A 13,156-nucleotide genomic window follows, 5' to 3' on the forward strand; every position below is an offset into this window, starting at 1 on the left:
TATTCCAAAACATTTTGTGGAAAAAAATCACTTAGAAAGCCAACTTCAATGTTGGATTATTGATCATATCCCACAGCCTCGACGAGGGGGTAATAGAAACCTGTTATTAAAAAAGAAAGAACTTTTTTGGATATATACACTCAATACCTTGAGACCCCACGGTCTCAATGTAGACTATAATCTAGGGGTCTATACATAAATAAGTGGTTTGCCTTTCAAATGTTCCTGTATGTCTGTTTATCTAGTCTTCTTTCCTCTGGGTTTGGTGGTGTTTGTTAGACATAAGTGTTTCAACATGTTTTAACTCATGTCTCTAATCTTTCTTTTTTCATGTATTTTTTCATCTGTTTCTATAGATGATATGATGTCATATATGAAGAGGAACAAAAGGGATGTGGAGTTGATGTACCGTATTGGATGACACCGTACCCAAATGTCCGCCTTACTATAGCTGATTATTACTTTTTTCTGATGGTCTGGTTTTAGGTTGTGTCTCGACAGAGTTTTAGACAATGCATGGGTTGACCGTATAGTTGTGAGGAGAATCCCTCTCTCATAGGCTTTAGAAGGAGGTGTGATTGGGGCGGCATTGGTACACATGATTGACATGAGAATGCCGATCATGTTTATATTGCTTGCCCAACATATGGATACTGGAGCCCCCTGACAGGGGCACCCGTCTCCCTTTCTTCGCCTCATATGAGCCTGAATTATAATTAATGATAATAGTTTTCTACTTTGGGACCACACTACCAGCTTCTAAAATGGCGCTTCCATACTAGACCTCATGTGGGCATGCGCACCGGAGGACTGATGCGGTCTTCAGATGCGCTGCTCAGAACTACGTGAACGTAGCATGACGTCATTTTGCCGAGACGCATCCTGACGTCATTTTGCCGAGACGCATCCTGACGCCTGCGCATTGCTTAACGGTAGACGCTAAGGCTCGGCTATGGCGGACTTGGGGAAGTACGTGGTCTACATGCGGTATGTCACTCCTCCCATTTGGTTTCCCTCTTCTTTTTAAAAAATTGATTAAATTAATATATTTATGCTGATATGTAACAGCTGATGGCAATCGGCGGCATTTACACTCACATGCTTATTATGTTATCTCACTGTATTATTGTTTGATTATGTATCACATTTAGTGGTGTATTATCATCTGCAATATCTATATGGTTGTATGAATTATTGTAATCATGTTTGCACACTCTTTTTTATGACATTATTTTCATGAATTGTTTTACTCCACCCCTTAATCATGTCACCTATTTATATGATATGTTTCACCTATGTCTTTATGCTTGAGAAAGGCTCAGGATTTTGAGCCGAAACGTCGCCTCTTGTGCCACTGTGGCTGAATAAAAATTTTTGAATACATTTCTCTACTGGATGTGCTGTCCATTTCTACATACAAGTGTTGGGTAAGCAGTGATAACCCTGGACATAGCACCCGTTACTCTGTTATGTTTTGGTGCTGCCACATTTTTCCATTTATATATATATATATATATATATATATATATATATACTGTACACTACTACTCATACCAGGATATTTAGGGCACTGGTTCTATTTCTTATATACAGAATAATCTGATGTTGACACAGATACACACATACACAAACAAACAGATAAACACACACACACACACACACACACACACACACATTACAGGCTGCAGGTTCTCCCTCTCTTCCTTTCCTCTGGCATCTTTTGGAGGCTAAAGGACGTGCGATTATGTGACATGATGACATCATCAACATAGAAACATAGAATGTGTCGGCAGATAAGAACCATTTGGCCCATCTAGTCTGCCCAATATACTAAATACTATGAATAGCCCCTGGACCCTATCTTATATGAAGGATGGCCTTATGCCTATCCCATGCATGCTTAAACTCCTTCACTGTTTTTGCAGCTACCACTTCTGCATGAAGGCTATTCCATGCATCCACTACTCTCTCAGTAAAGTAATACTTCCTTATATTACTTTTAAACCTTTGCCCCTCTCATTTAAAACTATGTCCTCTTGTATAAGTTTTTCATCTTTAAAATTTTCTCTCCTCTTTTAACTTGTTGATTCCCTTTAAGCATTTAAAAGTTTCTATCATATCCCCTCTGTCTCGTCTTTCTTCCAATCTATACATGTTAAGGTCCTTTAATCTTTCCTGGTAAGTTTTATCCTGCAATCCATGTACTAGTTTAGTAGCTCTTCTCTGAACTCTCTCCAAAGTATCAATATCCTTTTCGATATATGGTCTCCAGTACTGCACACAATACTCCAAATGAGGTCACACTAGTGCTTCTACTACCCTCTACACCCAAGCATTCTGCTAGCATTTCCTGCTGCTCTATGACATTGTCTGCCTACCTTTTAAGTCTTGTGAAATAATGACCCCTATATCCCTTTCCTCAGATACCGAGATTAGGACTGTATCACTGATTTTATATTCTGCTCTTGGGTTTTTATGCCCTAGGTGCATTATCTTGCACTTATCGACATTACATTTTAGTTGCCAGAGTTTTGACCATTCCTCTATTTTTCCTAAATCCTTTTCCATTTGGTGTATCCCTCCAGGAACATCAACCCTGATACCAATCTTTGTGTCATAAGCAAAAAGACACACCTTACCATCGAGGCCTTCTGCAATTTCGCTGATAAAGATATTAAACAATATGGGTCCCAGAACAGATCCCTGAGGTACCCTACTGGTAACATTGACTACAACCCTCTGTTTTATGTCCCTCAGCCACTGCCTAATCCATTCAACAATATGGGAGTCCAAGCCCAAAGACTGCAATTTATTGATAAGCCTTCTATGTGGGACAGTATCAAAAGCCTTACTAAAGTCTAGATAAGCGATGTCTACTGTACCTCCGCCATCTATTATTTTAGTCACTGAATAAAAAAAATCAATAAGATTAGTTTGACATGATCTCCCTTAAGTAAACCCATGCTGTTTTTCATCTTTCAATCCATGGGATTTTAGATGTTCGACAATCCTCTCCTTAAGTATGGTTTACATTAATTTCCCCACTATTGATGTCAGGCTTACTGGCCTATAGTTGCCCAATTTCATCCCTACTACCTTTCTTGTGAATGGGCACAACATTTGCTAATTTCCAATCTTTTGGGACGACTCCTGTTACCAGTGATTGGTTAAATAAATCTGTTAATGGTTTTGCTAGTTCACAGCTAAGCTCTTTTAATAGCATTGGGTGTATCCCATCAGGCCCCTGTGACTTATTTGTATTAATTTTAGACAGCTGACTTAGAACCACTTCCTATGTAAAGACACATACATCAAAAGATTAATTAGTCTTCCTCCCTAACTGAGGTTCTTTTCCTTAATTTTCCTTTGGACAAACTGAACAGAGGTATTCATTGAGGCAGTCAGCTAGTTCTTTATCTTCTTCAATATACCTTCCTTCTTTTGTTTTTAATTTGTTAATTCTTTGTTTTAGTTTGCTTTTTTCATTTATGTATCTGATGAATGTCATATCACCTTTTTTCAATGACTGAGCTAAATTTTCTTCTGCCTGTGCTTTAGAAAATCTTATAAGTTGCTTGGCCTCTCTCTGCCTAATCTTATAAATTTCCCTGTCATCCTCTTTTTTTCTTTTTTCATAATTACTAAATGCTATCTTTTAGTGTTTTATGATTTTGGCCACTTCTGCTGAGTACCACAGTGGTCTCTTCCTTTTTTTGCTTTTACTGACAAGCCTAATGCAATTATCTGTTGCTTCAATAGTGCCACTTTTAAGTAGTCCAATTTCTCCTGGACTCCATTGAAACTGTTTCAATCTGATAGGGACTCGTATACCATTAATCTAATTTTAGAAAAGTCAGTTTTTCTAAAATCTAAAACTTACGTATAGTAAACCACACTGACTGCTGATCACTAGATCCCAAGCTTTCCCCTACAATAATATCAGATACCAAATTCCCATTTGTGAATACTAAATCTAAAATGGCCTCCTTCCGGGTTGGTTCCTCAACTACTTGCTGTAGAGATAATCCCAGTAGGGAATTTAGAATATCTATAGCTATTTTGGTTTTCCAGTTTACATCAGGAAGATTAAAGTCCCCCATAATGATAACTTCCCCTTTCAATGTCATTTTAGCTATTTCCTCAACTAGTAGATCATCTAATTCTTTGACTTGGCTAGGTGGTCTATATATCACACCTACACAAGTTACCTTATGAAGGACCTTTGGAATGCAGTCAGGCTCGGACTGGCCCATAGGGGCACAGGTTATCAAAGGGTCCTTTAGCCTAAGAGTACTGTATTCAGTGCCAGACTGGGGTACCTAAGGCCCACAAGTAAATTTTATTGTGTGGGCCCATCGTAAGAATACATTAAAATGTTACCTGCTCATACAGCAACATGATGCTACCAAATATAGAGGTCCATGCAGCAACTTTGAGAAGGTAGATCCTGGAGAAAAGGATCTTTCCCTTATACCTAGAAGTCGTTGCAGATATCTGATCATGTCTATAATAATAAACTGGGTGGTTTCTTTAATAATCTATCAAGTGTTTTATATGAACATAGGCCTGTTAAGGTGCTGTACATTGAATATATGCATGTAGTGCAGTAAGTCTATTAACCTGTGCCCCTATGGGCCAGTCCGAGCCTGACTGCATTCCAAAGGTCCTTCATACTCAGGTATGTTGATCTATGCCTAGGGTTCATTGTACATAGTGGTTTTGTTGCGTTTTTGCCATAAGTTGCCATGTGTCATGTGTTTATTTGCATTTTATGGTTTTCTCTATTATCTGGCTGGCAACTTTATTGACATCCATTTGCCTCTAGGTGTTGCTGGCACCACATAATATATATAGTGGGGTGTGTCTAATTGAGAGCAGAATGTAAAGAGAGATGAGTTAGTTGGATTTGAAGTTGGAGTGTGAAATGAGAGAAGCAAGTTCATGGAGGAGAGAGACAGGCTAAAGTCCCCATGTAGCTGTGTTCCTTTCCTCTGGGCCCTGATCAAGCCTGGATAAGATAACTACAGAAACCAAGCAATAGACAATAAGTCTATACACCAAGATGCAGAGAGACTAGTGAGGCTATAGCTTATGGACCTCATCAGCACAAGTGACCAGGAGTAGCTTTCCAAGCACCTGGACACAAATGGATAAATGATGTGCAGAATTGTCTTTATCACTAACTAAACCTTCCAGGTAGTAGTGAAAACCAAAAACTTACTAGAAGAGTATCCTGCAAATAATGAAGCAGATGTATTTGCCTGCCACAAGGGAGATTGCCTTTAAAGGATAACTCCTAAATAAATAGTTAATTGCACTTAGAACTTAGGATTACCACCAGGATCCTTGCCTGTAGAGTATCAGCATTAGAAGAAACCCTCCATTGACAACTGCCACTACCTGATAATAGGATTACCAGTGAACTTATTATTATTATTTGTGCTATACAAAACGCTTTCCATTGATGAACTGTACCAACTGTCCAGAGACTATTGAGTCTTCAGTAAATGTTCAAATGGTTTACAACAACCGACTCCTCATTCTTACTACTACTACTCTCAACATTTGCACCTACAGGTGCTGGCGTCACTGACCAGGGGCCCAGCCGCAAAAGCATCTAACACCAATTACCATCAAAGGCACCTCAACCAACATCTGGCTGGTGTTTCCTGCAACTGAAAGTGCCCCGGAGGATTTTGTGCCGTCTTTCCATCCACTGTACACCGGCCCAGGGAAGCATCTGCTAACTGTGAATACATGAACTACTGCACCCATCGGCCCACCGTGAGCCTCACGTGTTTCCCTTAAATATTTTAGTATTCTGTTTCTGCACCTTGTAAAATGTTTTAAAATAAATTTTATTAGCAAGTACCGTATATACTCGAGTATAAGACAAGTTTTTTGGCACGTATTTTTGTGCTCAAAAAGCCCCCTCGTCTTATACTCGAGTCTACTTATCTTACTTTGTCTTTGCTCCGGTAACAGCAGGCAGTGCGGGGGGCGGCGCTCACTCACTGATGTCACGCGCCCCACACTGCCTGCTATTACCGGAGCAAAGACAAAGTAAGATATCCAAAGTTAAAGGTTACTGATAAATACTACTTTATAAATATACTGCTGTGAGCGTCAGGGAGGGTGACCTGTGGATGGCACTGTAGGGGGATCTGTGGATGGCAGTGCCATCCACAGATCCCCCTACAGTGCCATCCACAGATCCCCCCCCCCCTCCCCTAAACAGTGCCATCATGGCACTGTTTAGGGGAGGGGGGATCTGTGGATGGCACTGTTTAGGGGGGATCTGTGGATGGCACTGTTTAGGGGGGAGATCTGTGGATGGCTCCCTGTATTTAATGAAGAGTGTGTGTGTGTGTGTATATAATGCACACACTCTGCATTAAATACAGGGAGTCAGAGTCAGACTCCCATCAATCTGAGTCACCCTCTTGCAGATGTGTGTGTATATAATGTAGAGTGTGTGCATTATATACACATACACTCTGCATTATAGCTGCATTTCCCACCCTAGTCTTATACTCGAGTCACTAATTTTTCCCATTTTTTTGGGGGTAAAATTAGGGGCCTCGGCTTATACTCGGGTCGGCTTATACTCGAGTATATACGGTAAGTTAGTTGCCAATTTGCCTAATCTGCCTGGGGCACCAGAATACCTTGTCCTAGTCTTGTTCCTCTGCGAGCACGTGTCTCTCTGTGACCTGACTGACCAGTCTGGACTTGACCTGATCCAGCAGTGTCACAACTTCAGACTCCAGTCCAGCACTATGAAGATTTGCTCTAGGTCCTGATTGCGCTCTGCCACAGAGATAGCCGGCTACAGCAGCACATGCAGTAAATCAGCATTGGGGCACATGGTGGGTGAAACAGCAAGCACAGTTCATGGGGTGGGTTATGGCACACCATATAATAAGCAGCAGCAGTGGCTTAGCATGGGTTGCCAGCACCCGGGGCAAGCCAAGTATTTCGCCCCCAACCTGTGGACACTCCCCTTATTACAGATAGTGTAGTAGATATCACCTGCAGTCCTATGTAACGCCACAGATAACACAGTGATAACTCTGAGTACAGCGTATAGAGGATATTGACCACAGCACTCTTCCCTTCAGAGTCTTGCGTGGATGCACATCACCTGGGTTGGTCTCCCTCCACCAGTGAGGCCGATAGTATTCTTATACCATATATAGTAGGAGACAACACACCAGAGAATTCATATGATTTCTTTTTTATTCAATTCTTGTTTTCAACACCAGTGGTAAAAAAAAAAAAAAAAAAAATTCTGTGCAATACACAGGTCCTTCTAAAAAAAATTAGCATATTGTGATAAAGTTCATTATTTTCTGTAATGTACTGATAAACATTAGACTTTCATATATTTTAGATTCATTACACACAACTGAAGTAGTTTTAAGCCTTTTATTGTTTAAATATTGATGATTTTGGCATACAGCTCATGAAAACCCAAAATTCCTATCTAAAAAAATTTGCATATTTCATCCGACCAATAAAAGAAAAGTGTTTTTAATACAAAAAAAGTCAACCTTCAAATAATTATGTTCAGTTCTGCACTCAATACTTGGTCGGGAATCCTTTTGCAGAAATGACTGCTTCAATGCGGCGTGGCATGGAGGCAATCAGCCTGTGGCACTGCTGAGGTGTTATGGAGGCCCAGGATGCTTCGATAGCGGCCTTAAGCTCATCCAGAGTGTTGGGTCTTGCGTCTCTTAACTTTCTCTTCCCAAAATCCCACAGATTCTCTATGGGGTTCAGGTCAGGAGAGTTGGCAGGCCAATTGAGCACAGTAATACCATGGTCGGTAAGCCATTTACCAGTGGTTTTGGCACTGTGAGCAGGTGCCAGGTCGTGCTGAAAAATGAAATCTTCATCTCCATAAAGCTTTTCAGCAGATGGAAGCATGAAGTGCTCCAAAATCTCCTGATAGCTAGCTGCATTGACCCTGCCCTTGATAAAACACAGTGGACCAACATTAGCAGCTGACATGGCACCCCAGACCATCACTGACTGTGGGTACTTGACACTGGACTTCAGGCATTTTGGCATTTCCCTCTCCCCAGTCTTCCTCCAGACTCTGGCACCTTGATTTCCGAATGACATGCAAAATTTGCTTTCATCCGAAAAAAGTACTTTGGACCACTGAGCAACAGTCCAGTGCTGCTTCTCTGTAGCCCAGGTCAGGCGCTTCTGCCGCTGTTTCTGGTCCAAAAGTGGCTTGACCTGGGGAATGCGGCACATGTAGCCCATTTCCTGCACACGCCTGTACACGGTGGCTCTGGATGTTTCTACTCCAGACTCAGTCCACTGCTTCCGCAGGTCCCCCAAGGTCTGGAATCGGTCCTTCTCCACAATCTTGCTCAGGGTCCGGTCACCTCTTTTCGTTGTGCAGTGTTTTCTGCCACACTTTTTCCTTCCCACAGACTTCCCACTGAGGTGCCTTGATACAGCACTCTGGGAACAGCCTATTCGTTCAGAAATTTCTTTCTGTGTCTTACCCTCTTGCTTGAGGGTGTCAATGATGGCCTTCTGGACAGCAGTCAGGTCGGCAGTCTTACCCATGATTGCGGTTTTGAGTAATGAACCAGGCTGGGAGTTTTTAAAAGCCTCAGGAATCTTTTGCAGGTGTTTAGAGTTAATTAGTTGATTCAGATGATTAAGTTAATAGCTCGTTTAGAGAACCTTTTCATGATATGCTAATTTTTTTCGATAGGAATTTGGGGTTTTCATGAGCTGTATGCCAAAATCATCAATATTAAAACAATAAAAGGCTTGAACTACTTCAGTTGTGTGTAATGAATCTAAAATATATGAAAGTCTAATGTTTAGCAGTACATTACAAAAAATAATGAACTTTATCACAATAATGCTAATTTTTTTAGAAGGACCTGTATTCATCAGTGCAATGTTTCGAGCTCTTTGGTGAGAGCCCTATTTCAAGCTGAAAAACTACCGTTGAAACCAGAAGTTTACATACGCTATATAAAAAGACACATATGCATGTTTTTCTCAATATCTGATATGAAATCAGAATAAACTATCCTGTTTTTGGTCAATTAGTATTAACATAATAATTATTTGCCAAATGCCAGAATAATGAGGGAGAGAGAATGTTTTAAGGCATATTTTTTACTTTCTGCAAAGTGAAAAGTTTACTTACAATGTTTACTCCCCATTCGGCTCAGGTGCTTTTAATTAGCAGAAGACTGCAAAGGGTTTATAAATTCCTACCACCTCTCAGTTGGTGTTCCTGAGAGGCTATGAATAGGTGAGCTCTTTGCACCTGTTCACATTATGCGGTGCTGGACGGTGGCCGTCGCTGCTTTTGTGCTGTGCTGGTGGAGTGATGGGGCCCAGGGCCTAGGTGGCTTTGCTGCACAGTGAGGGCACTGTGTGGCTGCTGGGTCCCATTGCCTGCTGGAGCGGTGTGGGAGCGCAATAGTAACCACACCGTGCCGCGCCAAAGCTAGAGTAAGTCCCCACTTGAAGAGGCAACCTTGTCATGGTAAGTGGGCCTATGCTCTTTGATCAAACTGTATACTAATGCCTCCTAATAGTGCAAAGCAATAGATAACAGTGCTGTATAGCCATATCATGCTGAAATTTAAAACAGTTGTTATATCAAAAGCATAGTAATGAGAATGTGCGATTTAGATTCTCTCTCATATTGAATATTACTTACAATGTTTGTTGGTCGCCTTGCTCGCACCTGCCTTTTCAGCTTTGCCCATACATTTTCAATAGGATTGAGATCAGGGCTTTGTGATGGCCACTCCAAAACATTGACTTTGTTATCCTTAAGCCACTTTGTAACCAGTTTGACAGTATGCTTAGGGTCATTGTCCATTTGGAAGACCCATTTCCGCCAAAGCTTTAACTTTCTGGCTGATTTCTTGAGATGTTGCTTCAGCATTTCTACATACACTTCTTTACTCATGATTAGGGATGAGCGAACTCGAACTGTATAGTTCGGGTTCGTACCGAATTTTGGGGTGTCCGTGACACGGACCCGAACCCGGACATTTTCGTAAAAGTCCGGGTTCGGTGTTCGTCGCTTTCTTGGCGCTTTTGTGACGCTTTCTTGGCGCTTTTTGAAAGACTGCAAAGCAGCCAATCAACAAGCGTCATACTACTTGCCCCAAGAGGCCGTCACAGCCATGCCTACTATTGGCATGGCTGTGATTGGCCAGAGCACCATGTGACCCAGCCTCTATTTAAGCTGGAGTCACATGGCGCCGCCCGTCACTCTGCTCTGATTAGCGTAGGGAGAGGTTGCGGCTGCGACAGTAGGGCGAGATTAGGCAGATTAACTCCTCCAAAGGACTTGATTAATCGATCGATCTGCAGCTGTGCATCATTGAGCTGCTGAAATTCAATTGCTCACTGTTTTTAGGCTGCCCAGACCGTTTGTCAGTCACTTTTTTCTGGGGTGATCGGCGGCCATTTTGTGTCTTGTGCGGTGCTGCGACCAAGTGCATCCAAGCTGCGACCAAGTGCATTTAACCCTCAATGGTGTGGTTGTTTTTTGGCTAAAGCCTACATCAGGGTGAAGCTGTCACACCAAGTGCATTTAACCAGCAATAGTATGTTCATTTTTTGGCCATATACTACATCAGGGGCAAGCTGCGCCCGTCACCAAGTGCATTTAACCCTCAGTAGTGTGGTTGGTCAAGCTGTCACACCAAGTGCATTTAACCAGCAATAGTCTGTTCATTTTTTGGCCATATACTACATCAGGGGCAAGCTGCGCCCGTCACCAAGTGCATTTAACCCTCAGTAGTGTGGTTGGTCAAGCTGTCACACCAAGTGCATTTAACCAGCAATAGTGTGGTTATTTTTTGGCCATATCCCAGTCTAATTCTGTCACTAAATCCATACCGGTCACCCAGCGCCTAAATACTAGGCTACAAATTTATATCCTGCTAAATCTGTCGTTACCGCTGTACTGTTGTGGCTGGGCAAGTTATTTAGTGTCCGTTAAAGCACATTTTTTGTTCAGGGTTGAAATACAATTCCCAATTTAGCAATTTCATAATTTAGTGGTTTCTGCTATATCAGAGCTATTTGAAATCTATCCCTAAAAGGGTTGTGACGAAACCAACCTCGCCACGGTGTTTTGGAGGGGGCTGGTTGCTAGCCTCTTGCCTCAGGATTATGGCCCATACTAACTTTAAAGAAAACAGGCCGGCCGCACAGCTTAAATCTGTCTTTGGAATTGTGTTTTATGTTATTATGCGTTCAGTTAAATTGTATGTTATGTGAGGGCACCCAGATAGCTAATATTATTGTATTTGTGTATTCTGAGTGCCATTCACCTAATGATATGCACTCAGACTTGAGCTATCTGGGGATATGTTAAATGTCTATGTTTGCTGTGGGGGTGTGCCATTGTGTATTTGGGTGGTGATTGCTGTCCTGTTGTTCCCACATGTGTATTGGTGTTTTCCCTTTGTCCTGAGACATAATTGGATTGCTCCTCGGGTGTCGCCAGGCAGAGAGGAGGAAACCATGATGCATTGTGGGGATGTGTTGTGTCTGTGTATCCTGAATTTCTGCATATCTGTACTGTGTCGCAGTCTCCATTCTGGTCCCCTAAGGGCGTGGCCACCAGATGGGGACCTTCATAAATACGGGCGGGTAGCCCTCAATAAAGGGTTCCTGTTTTATCCTTCATCATGCTGAGACTGGTGTTTGGATAACTGATCAAACTGGGGGATTGCTATACGCTTAAGATTTGCTATACTCCCCTGGCATAACTACGAGCTCTTGTAAGAGCTGTTCCTGCTCTCTGGCTGTAGGAGAGGTTCACCCACTGGAGCCTGGAGCCTTGTAGTAGGTCCAGCGTGGGTGGAGGACGCTGAGACCCCAACCAAGCTGCGGCGGTTCGTGGGGTCTGCAGGGTGTATGGTGTCAAGTGGAGTGCTTGGAGTCCTCGGAAAGCACTAGGAGCATCTATCGACGGAGGTACCCGGTCGGGGTGCTAGGCGTTCCGTTACAAGGGTATATAATATTCAAGGTGCACATAGGGTCATTCAGAATAACTTCACACACACGCTACTGTGCATTTCCAAGTCTAATTCTGTCACTAAATCCATACCGGTCACCCAGCGCCTAAATACTAGGCCTCAAATTTATATCCCGCTGAATTTGAATACAATACATTGGGCCAAATAATATTTTTGTTGTTGTGGTGAACCATAACAATGAGGAAAACATCTAGTAAGGGACGCGGACGTGGACATGGTCGTGGTGGTGTTAGTGGACCCTCTGGTGCTGGGAGAGGACGTGGCCGTTCTGCCACATCCACACGTCCTAGTGTACCAACTACCTCAGGTCCCAGTAGCCACCAGAATTTACAGCGATATATGGTGGGGCCCAATGCCGTTCTAAGGATGGTAAGGCCTGAGCAGGTACAGGCATTAGTCAATTGGGTGGCCGACAGTGGATCCAGCACGTTCACATTATCTCCCACCCAGTCTTCTGCAGAAAGCGCACAGATGGCGCCTGAAAACCAACCCCATCAGTCTGTCACATCACCCCCATGCATATCAGGGAAACTGTCTGAGCCTCAAGTTATGCAGCAGTCTCTTATGCTGTTTGAAGACTCTGCTGGCAGGGTTTCCCAAGGGCATCCACCTAGCCCTTCCCCAGCGGTGGAAGACATAGAATGCACTGACGCACAACCACTTATGTTTCCTGATGATGAGGACATGGGAATACCACCTCAGCATGTCTCTGATGATGACGAAACACAGGTGCCAACTGCTGCGTCTTTCTGCAGTGTGCAGACTGAACAGGAGGTCAGGGATCAAGACTGGGTGGAAGACGATGCAGGGGACGATGAGGTCCTAGACCCCACATGGAATGAAGGTCGTGCCACTGACTTTCACAGTTCGGAGGAAGAGGCAGTGGTGAGACCGAGCCAACAGCGTAGCAAAAGAGGGAGCAGTGGGCAAAAGCAGAACACCCGCCGCCAAGAGACTCCGCCTGCTACTGAACGCCGCCATCTGGGACCGAGCACCCCAAAGGCAGCTTCAAGGAGTTCCCTGGCATGGCACTTCTTCAAACAATGTGCTGACAACAAGACCCGAGTGGTTTGCACGCTGTGCCATCAGAGCCTGAAGCGAGGCAT

General features: G+C 43.1%; 1 long non-coding RNA gene across 1 annotated transcript in view; it reads left to right on the forward strand.

Moving 5' to 3' along the window:
• The first annotated feature begins 5,604 nt into the window (after positions 1-5,604).
• The window catches only part of LOC122936106, a 44,769-nt gene continuing 37,217 nt past the window's right edge, over positions 5,605-13,156 (forward strand). Inside the window, exon 1 of the long non-coding RNA XR_006388880.1 lies at positions 5,605-5,784. This is a non-coding gene — a long non-coding RNA (uncharacterized LOC122936106). The remainder of the gene's footprint in view (positions 5,785-13,156) is intronic.

Source organism: Bufo gargarizans, chromosome 4, assembly GCF_014858855.1.
Source record: "Bufo gargarizans isolate SCDJY-AF-19 chromosome 4, ASM1485885v1, whole genome shotgun sequence".
NCBI classification, from domain to species: Eukaryota; Metazoa; Chordata; class Amphibia; order Anura; family Bufonidae; genus Bufo; species Bufo gargarizans.